The sequence below is a fragment of the Protomyctophum parallelum genome, assembly GCF_964188405.1.
Source record: "Protomyctophum parallelum genome assembly, chromosome: 1".
Taxonomy (NCBI): Eukaryota; Metazoa; Chordata; class Actinopteri; order Myctophiformes; family Myctophidae; genus Protomyctophum; species Protomyctophum parallelum.
The window spans coordinates 106765450-106777949 of NC_139697.1; the positions used below are offsets into that span (position 1 = coordinate 106765450).

Below are 12500 nucleotides of genomic sequence, written 5' to 3' on the forward strand. Positions count from 1 at the left end.
CATGTTCTCCCCGTGTCCCCTAGGGTAGGTACCCTCACATGTTCTCCCCATGTCCCCTAGGATAGGTACCCTCACATGTTCTCCCCGTGTCCCCTAGGGTAGGTACCCTCACATGTTCTCCCCGTGTCCCCTAGGGTAGGTACCCTCACAAAAAACATGCAGTAATCCTGGTCTCTAAACTGCCTCCCCCTGGCCAGCCGGGGCGCCTGATGGAGGGGAAAGGAACTGGTTGGAATAACGTGTTCCTTCCACGTGCTACGTCCAACCAGGGAAACTCCCCCCTGTCAGGTGTAAAGGAACAACTTGGACACTCAGGCATGAAGGAAGCATGAGTTCAAGTCCGTTGCTCTCCCCTTGTCCCCCATATATGGGGACTAGGTTGGTCTCCCCTTGTCCCCCATATATGGGGACTAGGTTGCTCTCCCCTTGTCCCCCATATATGGGGACTAGGTTGGTCTCCCCTTGTCCCCCATATATGGGGACTAGGTTGGTGGAGGGTGTGTAGAGCCCAGGATCACATTAGATGATTGACACAGGGGTGAAAAATGGGCTACAAAATCGTGGGATAAATAAATATATAAAAAAAAAAAAAACAAGGTGTGTATTTTGTGCTAAACTAATGCTTGGAATGGATTCCGAATGATAAAACATGTTACATGTTACATGTAACATGTTGCTACTTAACTTAAATATGTTGTTCCAGGAACCCCAGTCAGAACCAAAGATTTGAGTTAAATATGTTGTTCCAGGAACCCCAGTCAGAACCAAAGATTTGAGTTAAATATGTTGTTCCAGGAACCCCAGTCAGAACCAAAGATTTGAGTTAAAATATGTTGTTCCAGGAACCCCAGTCAGAACCAAAGATTTGAGTTAAATATGTTGTTCCAGGAACCCCAGTCAGAACCAAAGACTTGAGTTAAATATGTTGTTCCAGGAACCCCAGTCAGAACCAAAGATTTGAGTTAAATATGTTGTTCCAGGAACCCCAGTCAGAACCAAAGATTTGAGTTAAATATGTTGTTCCAGGAACCCCAGTCAGAACCAAAGATTTGAGTTAAAATATGTTGTTCCAGGAACCCCAGTCAGAACCAAAGACTTGAGTTAAATATGTTGTTCCAGGAACCCCAGTCAGAACCAAAGATTTGAGTTAAATATGTTGTTCCAGGAACCCCAGTCAGAACCAAAGATTTGAGTTAAATATGTTGTTCCAGGAACCCCAGTCAGAACCAAAGATTTGAGTTAAATATGTTGTTCCAGGAACCCCAGTCAGAACCAAAGACTTGAGTTAAATATGTTGTTCCAGGAACCCCAGTCAGAACCAAAGATTTGAGTTAAATATGTTGTTCCAGGAACCCCAGTCAGAACCAAAGATTTGAGTTAAATATGTTGTTCCAGGAACCCCAGTCAGAACCAAAGATTTGAGTTACAATATGTTGTTCCAGGAACCCCAGTCAGAACCAAAGATTTGAGTTAAATATGTTGTTCCAGGAACCCCAGTCAGAACCAAAGATTTGAGTTAAATATGTTGTTCCAGGAACCCCAGTCAGAACCAAAGACTTGAGTTAAATATGTTGTTCCAGGAACCCCAGTCAGAACCAAAGATTTGAGTTAAATATGTTGTTCCAGGAACCCCAGTCAGAACCAAAGATTTGAGTTAAATATGTTGTTCCAGGAACCCCAGTCAGAACCAAAGATTTGAGTTACAATATGTTGTTCCAGGAACCCCAGTCAGAACCAAAGATTTGAGTTAAATATGTTGTTCCAGGAACCCCAGTCAGAACCAAAGATTTGAGTTAAATATGTTGTTCCAGGAACCCCAGTCAAAACCAAAGACTTGAGTTAAAAAACGTTCGCTCTGAAAAAATATATATTCCAAAGTTGTGCCACATTTTCACGATTTAAAAAAAACCTACAAGCTCATAGCGCGGCACCATGAGCTTGTAGATATGCTAATTTTTCAATAGCTAAACTATAACATAATGCTATAAACACCAAATGGGGAACTTCCCGCCCAGAATGGGTTAAAGACATTGAATGCAATCAGATAGGACATTTTCTGATTGGATGTATATGGGCTGTCAATCAAGGCCTGCAGGCAGGCAGGCAGGCAGGCAGGCAGACACACACACACACACACACACACACACACACACACACACACACACACACACACACACACACACACACACACACACACACACACACACACACACACACACACACACACACACACACACACACACACACACACACACACACACACACACACACACACACACACACACACACACACACACACACACACACACACAGTAACTGATGTCCTTCAGTGCCTCAGGTCAATAAGATGCTCCTCCTACCGTGGATAATGGACACCACATCTAAAATACGTCGGAAACATTCACAGCATTTAAGATAGCGTGTGGGCTGGAGGGAGTGTGCGTGCGTGCGTGTGCGTGAGATGAGCAAGGCAGCAGTCTTTGGTGCTGCTGCAGTTCACTAGTAAGAAAATTGTGAAAATACAAAACCGTTTGCTGTGAAAGAAAGAATATACATCTATAAATGCGCCAAATCTCTGTACATCTCTGCATGCTTTAAATTGTACGCCAATTCTACATTTTACCTACGATTTCATAATGGACAATTTACTCATGATCAGAGCTTCCGTTGCTCCAGACTGTAAGACGGAAGCATTTATATTTTACTCATGATCAGAGCTTCCGTTGCTCCAGACTGTACGACGGAAGCATTTATATTTTACTCATGATCAGAGCTTCCGTTGCTCCAGACTGTACGACGGAAGCATTTATATTTTACTCATGATCAGAGCTTCCGTTGCTCCAGACTGTACGACGGAAGCATTTATATTTTACTCATGATCAGAGCTTCCGTTGCTCCAGACTGTACGACGGAAGCATTTATATTTTACTCATGATCAGAGCTTCCGTTGCTCCAGACTGTACGACGGAAGCATTTATATTTTACTCATGATCAGAGCTTCCGTTGCTCCAGACTATGACGGAAGCATTTATATTTGACTCATGATCAGAGCTTCCGTTGCTCCAGACTGTACGACGGAAGCATTTATATTTCACTCATGATCAGAGCTTCCGTCGCTCCAGACTGTACGACGGAAGCATTTATATTTTACTCGTGATCAGAGCTTCCGTTGCTCCAGACTGTATGACGGAAGCATTTATATTTCACTCATGATCAGAGCTTCCGTCGCTCCAGACTGTACGACGGAAGCATTTATATTTTACTCATGATCAGAGCTTCCGTTGCTCCAGACTATGACGGAAGCATTTATATTTTACTCATGATCAGAGCTTCCGTTGCTCCAGACTGTATGACGGAAGCATTTATATTTTACTAGTGATCAGAGCTTCCGTTGCTCCAGACTGTATGACGGAAGCATTTATATTTTACTAGTGATCAGAGCTTCTGTTGCTCCAGACTGTAAAACGGAAGCATTTATATTTCACTCATGATCAGAGCTTCCGTTGCTCCTGACTGTATGAAGGAAGCATTTATATTTTACTAGTGATCAGAGCTTCCGTTGCTCCAGACTGTATGACGGAAGCATTTATATTTTACTCATGATCAGAGCTTCCGTTGCTCCAGACTGTATGACGGAAGCATTTATATTTTACTAGTGATCAGAGCTTCTGTTGCTCCAGACTGTACGACGGAAGCATTTATATTTTACTCATGATCAGAGCTTCCGTTGCTCCAGACTGTAAGACGGAAGCATTTATATTTTACTCATGATCAGAGCTTCCGTTGCTCCAGACTGTATGACGACGGAAGCATTTATATTTGACTCATGATCAGAGCTTCCGTTGCTCCAGACTGTACGACGGAAGCGTTTATATTTTACTCCTGATCAGAGCTTCCGTTGCTCCAGACTGTAAAACGGAAGCATTTATATTTTACTCATGATCAGAGCTTCCGTTGCTCCAGACTGTACGACGGAAGCATTTATATTTTACTCATCATCAGAGCTTCCGTTGCTCCAGACTGTACGACGGAAGCATTTATATTTGACTCATGATCAGAGCTTCCGTTGCTCCAGACTGTATGACGGAAGCATTTATATTTTACTCATCATCAGAGCTTCCGTTGCTCCAGACTATGACGGAAGCATTTATATTTTACTCATGATCAGAGCTTCCGTTGCTCCAGACTGTATGACGGAAGCATTTATATTTTACTCGTGATCAGAGCTTCCGTTGCTCCAGACTGTACGACGGAAGCGTTTATATTTTACTCATGATCAGAGCTTCCGTTGCTCCAGACTGTATGACGGAAGCGTTTGAACATTGAAGCGTTTGAACATTGAAGCGTTTGAACATTGAAGCGTTTGAACATTGAAGCGTTTGAACATTGAAGCGTTTGAACATTGAAGCGTTTGAACATTGAAGCGTTTGAACATTGAAGCGTTTGAACATTGAAGCGTTTGAACATTGAAGCGTTTGAACATTGAAGCGTTTGAACATTGAAGCGTTTGAACATTGAAGCGTTTGAACATTGAAGCGTTTGAACATTGCAGAGCCAACCAAGGCGAGACTAGAATGCATCTCTGCTGTGTCTCTAACTGCTGTGCTGACTGTGGCGACTGAATGGATCAATAAAGCTCTTAATCAATAGAACCAGATGGTTCCTCCTGGTGACACATGGAAGCAGCTTGACACCGCAGCATTGATTGCACACAGCTGGGACTGTGAGAGTGTAACACATGGAACCAAATGGACCCTTACGGGTCTGTGACTCTGAGAGTGTAACACATGGTTGCTAAGGGTTGCCCACCTGCCCCTGGCAGCTACATAAAACACTAAGGGTTGCCCACCTGCCCCTGGCAGCTAAATAAAACACTAAGGGTTGCCCACCTGCCCCTGGCAGCTAAATAAAACACTAAGGGTTGCCCACCTGCCCCTGGCAGCTAAATAAAACACTAAGGGTTGCCCACCTGCCCCTGGCAGCTAAATAAAACACTAAGGGTTGCCCACCTGCCCCTGGCAGCTAAATAAAACACTAAGGGTTGCCCACCTGCCCCTGGCAGCTAAATAAAACACTAAGGGTTGCCCACCTGCCCCCTGGCAGCTAAATAAAACACTAAGGGTTGCCCACCTGCCCCCTGGCAGCTAAATAAAACACTAAGGGTTGCCCACCTGCCCCTGGCAGCTAAATACAACACTAACGCCAGGGCTCCACTAGGCGCGTTGCGTCTCCGTCGCGTCCTGCTCGTGTCATGACAACGTCAACGTCACGCTAGAGGTGCTCCACCGCGGGCTTTTGAAAACTGTGCGTCAGCAACATTCTTTTATACATGACTGGACGCGTGCGTGCGTCAAAAAACGAACCGGGGCAATTTTTGAGTCACCGAACGCAGCACAACGCAACGCAACGCAACACAACGCAACGCAACGCGGGCAGTGGAGCCACCCTGACGGAGACGCGCCGCAGACGCGCCCAGTGGAGCCCTGGCGTAAGGGTTGCCCACCTGCCCCTATGGCAGCTAAATAAAACACACACACACACACACACACAAGCCGATCTACAAACTTGTAGATCAGCTATTTTCACAATGTTTGCCTCCTGCTTACATAATGTGACAATTTGAGAACCACTGATGTGAGACAATGCAGGAGAAATACAAGGAAGGGGGGGGGGGGGGGGGCGAGAGAGAGAGAGACAGAGAGAGAGAGAGAGAGAGAGAGAGAGAGACAGAGAGAGAGAGAGAGGGAGTTGTTTGACAAACATGAGAATGTCAGAGAATAAAGCTACACTCTACAGTCAACACTACAGTCTCCTTCTGAAGACAACAGTCAACACTACACAGACATGTGAATCCCTAGACTCCTTCAAACCGCTCTCAAAGGGCACCTACGGACGGCTGCAATTCAAAACTGGCCTCCGTAAAATCTGAATCCACCCCTTTTCCCCTCACTGTATCTTTTCCCTTTTTGCTTCCTATATGATTAATTCCTGTTCTGTTCTTTAACTATATATAGAAGTGTCTATTTGTACGTCTCTAAATATTTTTGATGAATTGAACAAGGTGGACCCTGTTGTAAACAAGTGTAATGCTTAATTGGGTCGTCCACAGTCTTTGTATTGAGTTTGTGCTTGAAACCAAGACGAAAAATGTTCGTCGACTACCTTTTTTCACTGAAGAAAACTAAATGAAAACTAAATGAAAACTATCTATGACTAAAACTAAGACTAAATATACTGACAATTTCGTCAACAAATACAAACTAGACTAAAATGTTAGGAAGGGACTAGTGGACAAGAGATCCAGTATAAGTCATTTTACGCTTGGTTGCATGCTGAAAATAGCAGATCTACAAGCTTGTAGATCGGCTATTTTCAGCAAGTGTAAAATAAGTCATTATGACGGCAACAAGACCCGCCAAAATACATTTTAGTCGACTAAATCACCTGTAGATTTAGTCGACTAAAATCTTATGACATTTAGTTGACTAAAACTAGACTAACACTAAGACATTCCAGGTGACTAAAATGTGACTAAAACTAAATGAAAACTATTCAGGAGACTACGACTAAAACTAAAATAGAAATTTGCTGCCAAAAACAACACTGGTTAAACCAAAATACACCACCACAACAACGACACAGCACCACAACGCTGTTTGAACCCGTTCTGACCTGAGATCAGATTTTTTTTTAAATGTCGTCTACATCCTGACAGTTTTCTACAAAAAGCTATGTTTCCATGTCAGTCGTTTTTCAATTTTTCAAAAATAGCAGATCTACAAGCTCATAGCGCGCCACTCGGTGGCGCGCTATGAGCTTGTAGATCTGCTATTTTTCAATAGCTAAAGCATGACATGATGCTAACACCAAAAGGGGTTCCCATTTTGGTGTTGGCATTACGTTATGCTTTTTAGCTATTAAATAAATAGCAGACCTACAAGCTCGTATGAGGTCTGCTATTTATTTATTTGAAAAATCGTGAAAATTATTTTTATTCAGAAAACTGAAAACTGATTTAGAATACATTGCATAGAATCGTTCCCGGGTCAAAATGGGTTAATACTAAAACACTTTTATAATTTATAAAGACTAATTAAAGTTCCCCAACACAGCTGGTGAAGCTCCATGTAAAACTCACATCCACAAACAATTATTATTACATCTTTAAATCATATTAAACCCTATAAAACCATATTCAAGTTCCACAACAACAGGATAATGTCAAAGAATAAACCCTATAAATAAACCAACAATAAAGGACCAAAACACACTGCTAAAAAACACTAATTAACACTAATTAAACACAGCAGTGAAGAGAACAGAGCTTCACCTCCAGAAACAACCTATTAAATCCCATCTTTAAAAGCACAGCTGTCGTGTTTGTGTAACTTTTAATTGATAGATTAAACCTTTCTCTCCACTTTAACACAGTATAATGTTGTCTCAGTGTCTTCATTTAAAACTAGAAGCTAGAATGACATGTTTTATTCACAGTTCTGTGGTGTTTATAGTGGATAAATCAACAGTTTAGTGAAGGTATGTGTAAAAACTCACCTCCTCAAACATCCTGAATATTCCGTCAGTTTGTTGTCGTGTTTTTTAATCCATAAATTAAACCTTTCTCTCCACTTTAACACAGTATAATGTCGTCTCATTAGCTTCATTTAAACCTCTCCTCCAGAATTATATATTTTAATCACAGTTCTGTGGTGTTTTTATCTAATAAATCAATAAATGAATCATTTCATGTTGTTTGTAATCATTCAGAGCCTCGCGCCGCCCCTGCTGCTGCTGCTGTGACGTAGTAGGCTAATCACTGCACCTGGCCGCCACAGTACGACCGTGCTGCGCGAGGAGCGCGGATCTACAAGCTCACCGCGCGGCGCCGTGTGACGCAACGGTGAGCTTGTAGATCTGCTCTTTTTTTGTAACAACGACTCGCGCACAGTTTTATATGTAAATGAGACATGGATCAACTATGAATGAAGTACAGTTAGTCTACAAATACTGTAATACACGATAGATAGATAGATAGATAGATAGATAGATAGATAGATAGATAGATAGATAGATAGATAGATAGACAGACAGACAGACAGACAGACAGACAGACAGACAGACAGACAGACAGACAGTGTTTTGATGAATTGAACAATGTGGACCCTGTTGTAAACAAGTGTAATGCTTAATTGGGTCGTCCACTCACAGTTGACAGTCTTTGTATTGAGTTTGTGCTTAAAATGTACTGTAAATTCTACAAACTGTTAATAAATATTTCAATCAATCAATCAAACAGACAGACAGACAGACAGACCACTATATATATATATATATATATATATATATATATATATATATATTCAACTTGTCTGTTCCTTTCAGAGCACTGGTCAGCAAAATACCAGTGAAAGCAGGGCCAATGTGCAGAAATACATTTTCCAAATACCTGAACAGTAGGCTATGTAGGGTGTAAAATCTGACTTTTGTTTTGTGAATCTGTTAATGTCAATGTAATGAGTATTATACGAATCATGTTCTGTTGTAAGTAGGATAGGCATTTATAAGCTTTTAGCTTCTGCCTACTCCTTTTGAATTTGATCGTCATCTTGTTTTTGCTTCCATTCATTGTCTTTAAAAATTGTATTTGAAACCAGTGTTGTTTTTGGCAGCAAATTTCTATTTCAGTTTTAGTCGTTGTCTCTTGAATGTAGTTTTCACTTAGTTTTAGTCACATTTTAGTCACCTGGAATGTTCTAGTGTTTAGTCTAGTTTTAGTCGACTAAATGTCATACGATTTTAGTCGACTAAATCTACAGTTGATTTAGTCGACTAAAATGTGTTTTGACAGGCCTTGATGTCGTTGTACATATTTTACACTTTGGTTGCATGCTGAAAATAGCAGATCTACAATCTCGCAGCGCGACGCGTTGCGAGATTGTATATATGCTATTTTAAACTGGATCTCTTGTCCACTAGTCCCTTCCTAACATTTTAGTCTAGTTTTTATTCGTTGACAGAAATTGTCAGTATATTTAGTCTTAGTTTTAGTCATCATAGATTTGTTTTATTTAGTTTTAGTCAGTGGAAAAAAGGTAGTCGACGAACATATTTCGTCTTAGTTTTAGTCGACGAAAACAACACTGTTTGAAACTGAAGGATGATCAAATAAATAAACTAAACTAAACTAAAGCTGAGACAGTGGTTCCCAGTCCTTGTCAAGGACCCCCGAATGGACCCCCGAATGGACCCCCAAATGGACCCCCAAAGGGACCCCCAAATGGACCCCCAAAGGGACCCCCAAATGGACCCCCAAAAGGACCCCCAAATGGACCCCCAAAGGGACCCCCAAATGGACCCCCAAATGGACCCTTATCAGCCCGCGGACCCCCCGTTAGAAAACACATGCCAGGGACCCCCATATTAGAAGACCCATAAGGGTCCATTTGGTTCCTATAACTATCCTTTAGCTGTGGACCCCATGGAACTACCTCAAGGACCCCCCCCCCCCCCCCCCGGATTGTCATTGGCTAACACACACACACACGCACACCAGGCAGGCTCTCATTGGATAAGACACAGCAGGCAGACAGCGTGTCATTGGCCGAGACACAATGCAGTAGTGATGGATGGAGCCACCAGCCAGCCAGTCACATTCTATTATGTTTGAGCCACCGTGAAGGGGCATGTGTGTGTGTGTGTGTGTGCACACGTGCGTGTGTGTGCGTGCGTGCGTGCGTGTGTGTGTGTGTGTGTGTGTGCATGTGTGTGTGTGTGCGTGTTTTATGCCCCTGAGAGGGGCATAAAAAAGCCTTTATGTCACAATTGGAGGAACTACTGTGTCTGAAAGCCATACATGCACTCACACACACACACACACACACACACACACACACACTAACACACACACACACACGGTCACTCTTGGTTGAATCTCCCAGAGGGCTTCTCCGCTCATCCCTCCATATCCCTCCACCACCTCGCTGGTTCTCAACCAGTGGTCCTTTATCTCTAATGGTACCAACACCATGTTATCTCTCCTAATGGTACCAACACCATGTTATCTCTCCTAATGGTACCAACATCATGTTATCTCTCCTAATGGTACCAACACCATGTTATCTCTCCTAATGGTACCAACATCATGTTATCTCTCCTAATGGTACCAACACCATGTTATCTCTCCTAATGGTACCAACATCATGTTATCTCTCCTAATGGTACCAACACCATGTTATCTCTCCTAATGGTACCAACATCATGTTATCTCTCCTAATGGTACCAACACCATGTTATCTCTCCTAATGGTACACCAACACCATGTTATCTCTCCTAATGGTACCAACATCATGTTATCTCTCCTAATGGTACCAACATCATGTTATCTCTCCTAATGGTACCAACATCATGTTATCTCTCCTAATGGTACCAACACCATGTTATCTCTCCTAATGGTACCAACACCATGTTATCTCTCCTAATGGTACCAACATCATGTTATCTCTCCTAATGGTACCAACACCATGTTGTCTCTCCTAATGGTACCAATATCATGTTATCTCTCCTAATGGTACCAACACCATGTTATCTCTCCTAATGGTACCAACATCATGTTATCTCTCCTAATGGTACCAACATCATGTTATCTCTCCTAATGGTACCAACACCATGTTATCTCTCCTAATGGTACCAACATCATGTTATCTCTCCTAATGGTACCAACATCATGTTATCTCTCCTAATGGTACCAACACCATGTTATCTCTCCTAATGGTACCAACACCATGTTATCTCTCCTAATGGTACCAACACCATGTTATCTCTCCTAATGGTACCAACATCATGTTATCTCTCCTAATGGTACCAACACCATGTTATCTCTCCTAATGGTACCAACATCATGTTATCTCTCCTAATGGTACCAACACCATGTTATCTCTCCTAATGGTACCAACATCATGTTATCTCTCCTAATGGTACCAACACCATGTTATCTCTCCTAATGGTACCAACACCATGTTATCTCTCCTAATGGTACCAACACCATGTTATCTCTCCTAATGGTACCAACACCATGTTATCTCTCCTAATGGTACCAACATCATGTTATCTCTCCTAATGGTACCAACACCATGTTATCTCTCCTAATGGTACCAACACCATGTTATCTCTCCTAATGGTACCAACACCATGTTATCTCTCCTAATGGTACCAACATCATGTTATCTCTCCTAATGGTACCAACATCATGTTATCTCTCCTAATGGTACCAACATCATGTTATCTCTCCTAATGGTACCAACACCATGTTATCTCTCCTAATGGTACCAACACCATGTTATCTCTCCTAATGGTACCAACATCATGTTATCTCTCCTAATGGTACCAACATCATGTTATCTCTCCTAATGGTACCAACACCATGTTATCTCTCCTAATGGTACCAACATCATGTTATCTCTCCTAATGGTACCAACATCATGTTATCTCTCCTAATGGTACCAACATCATGTTATCTCTACTAATGGTACCAACACCATGTTATCTCTCCTAATGGTACCAACACCATGTTATCTCTCCTAATGGTACCAACATCATGTTATCTCTCCTAATGGTACCAACACCATGTTATCTCTCCTAATGGTATCAACATCATGTTATCTCTCCTAATGGTATCAACATCATGTTGTCTCTCCTAATGGTACCAGCATCATGTTATCTCTCCTAATGGTACCAACACCATGCATCTCTCCTAATGGTACCAACATCATGTTATCTCTCCTAATGGTACCAACATCATGTTATCTCTCCTAATGGTACCAACACCATGTTATCTCTCATAATGGTACCAACATCATGTTATCTCTCCTAATGGTACCAACATCATGTTATCTCTCCTAATGGTACCAACACCATGTTATCTCTCCTAATGGTACCAACATCATGTTATCTCTCCTAATGGTACCAACACCATGATATCTCTCCTAATGGTACCAACACCATGTTATCTCTCCTAATGGTACCAACACCATGTTATCTCTCCTAATGGTACCAACATCATGTTATCTCTCCTAATGGTACCAACATCATGTTATCTCTCCTAATGGTACCAACATCATGTTATCTCTCCTAATGGTACCAACACCATGTTATCTCTCCTAATGGTACCAACACCATGTTATCTCTCCTAATGGTACCAACATCATGTTATCTCTCCTAATGGTACCAACATCATGTTATCTCTCCTAATGGTACCAACATCATGTTATCTCTCCTAATGGTACCAACACCATGTTATCTCTCCTAATGGTATCAACATCATGTTATCTCTCCTAATGGTATCAACATCATGTTGTCTCTCCTAATGGTACCAGCATCATGTTATCTCTCCTAATGGTACCAACACCATGCATCTCTCCTAATGGTACCAACATCATGTTATCTCTCCTAATGGTACCAACATCATGTTATCTCTCCTAATGGTACCAACACCATGTTATCTC

At 41.9% G+C, this 12500-nt stretch overlaps 1 protein-coding gene across 1 annotated transcript in view; it reads right to left on the reverse strand.

Annotated features, from left to right (window-relative positions):
- LOC310872626 (glutamate receptor 4) overlaps positions 1 to 12500 on the reverse strand; it is a gene marked incomplete at both ends in the record, with an annotated part of 210722 nt that overhangs the window by 194515 nt on the left and 3707 nt on the right. The gene's annotated exons all lie outside the window — the stretch shown is intronic.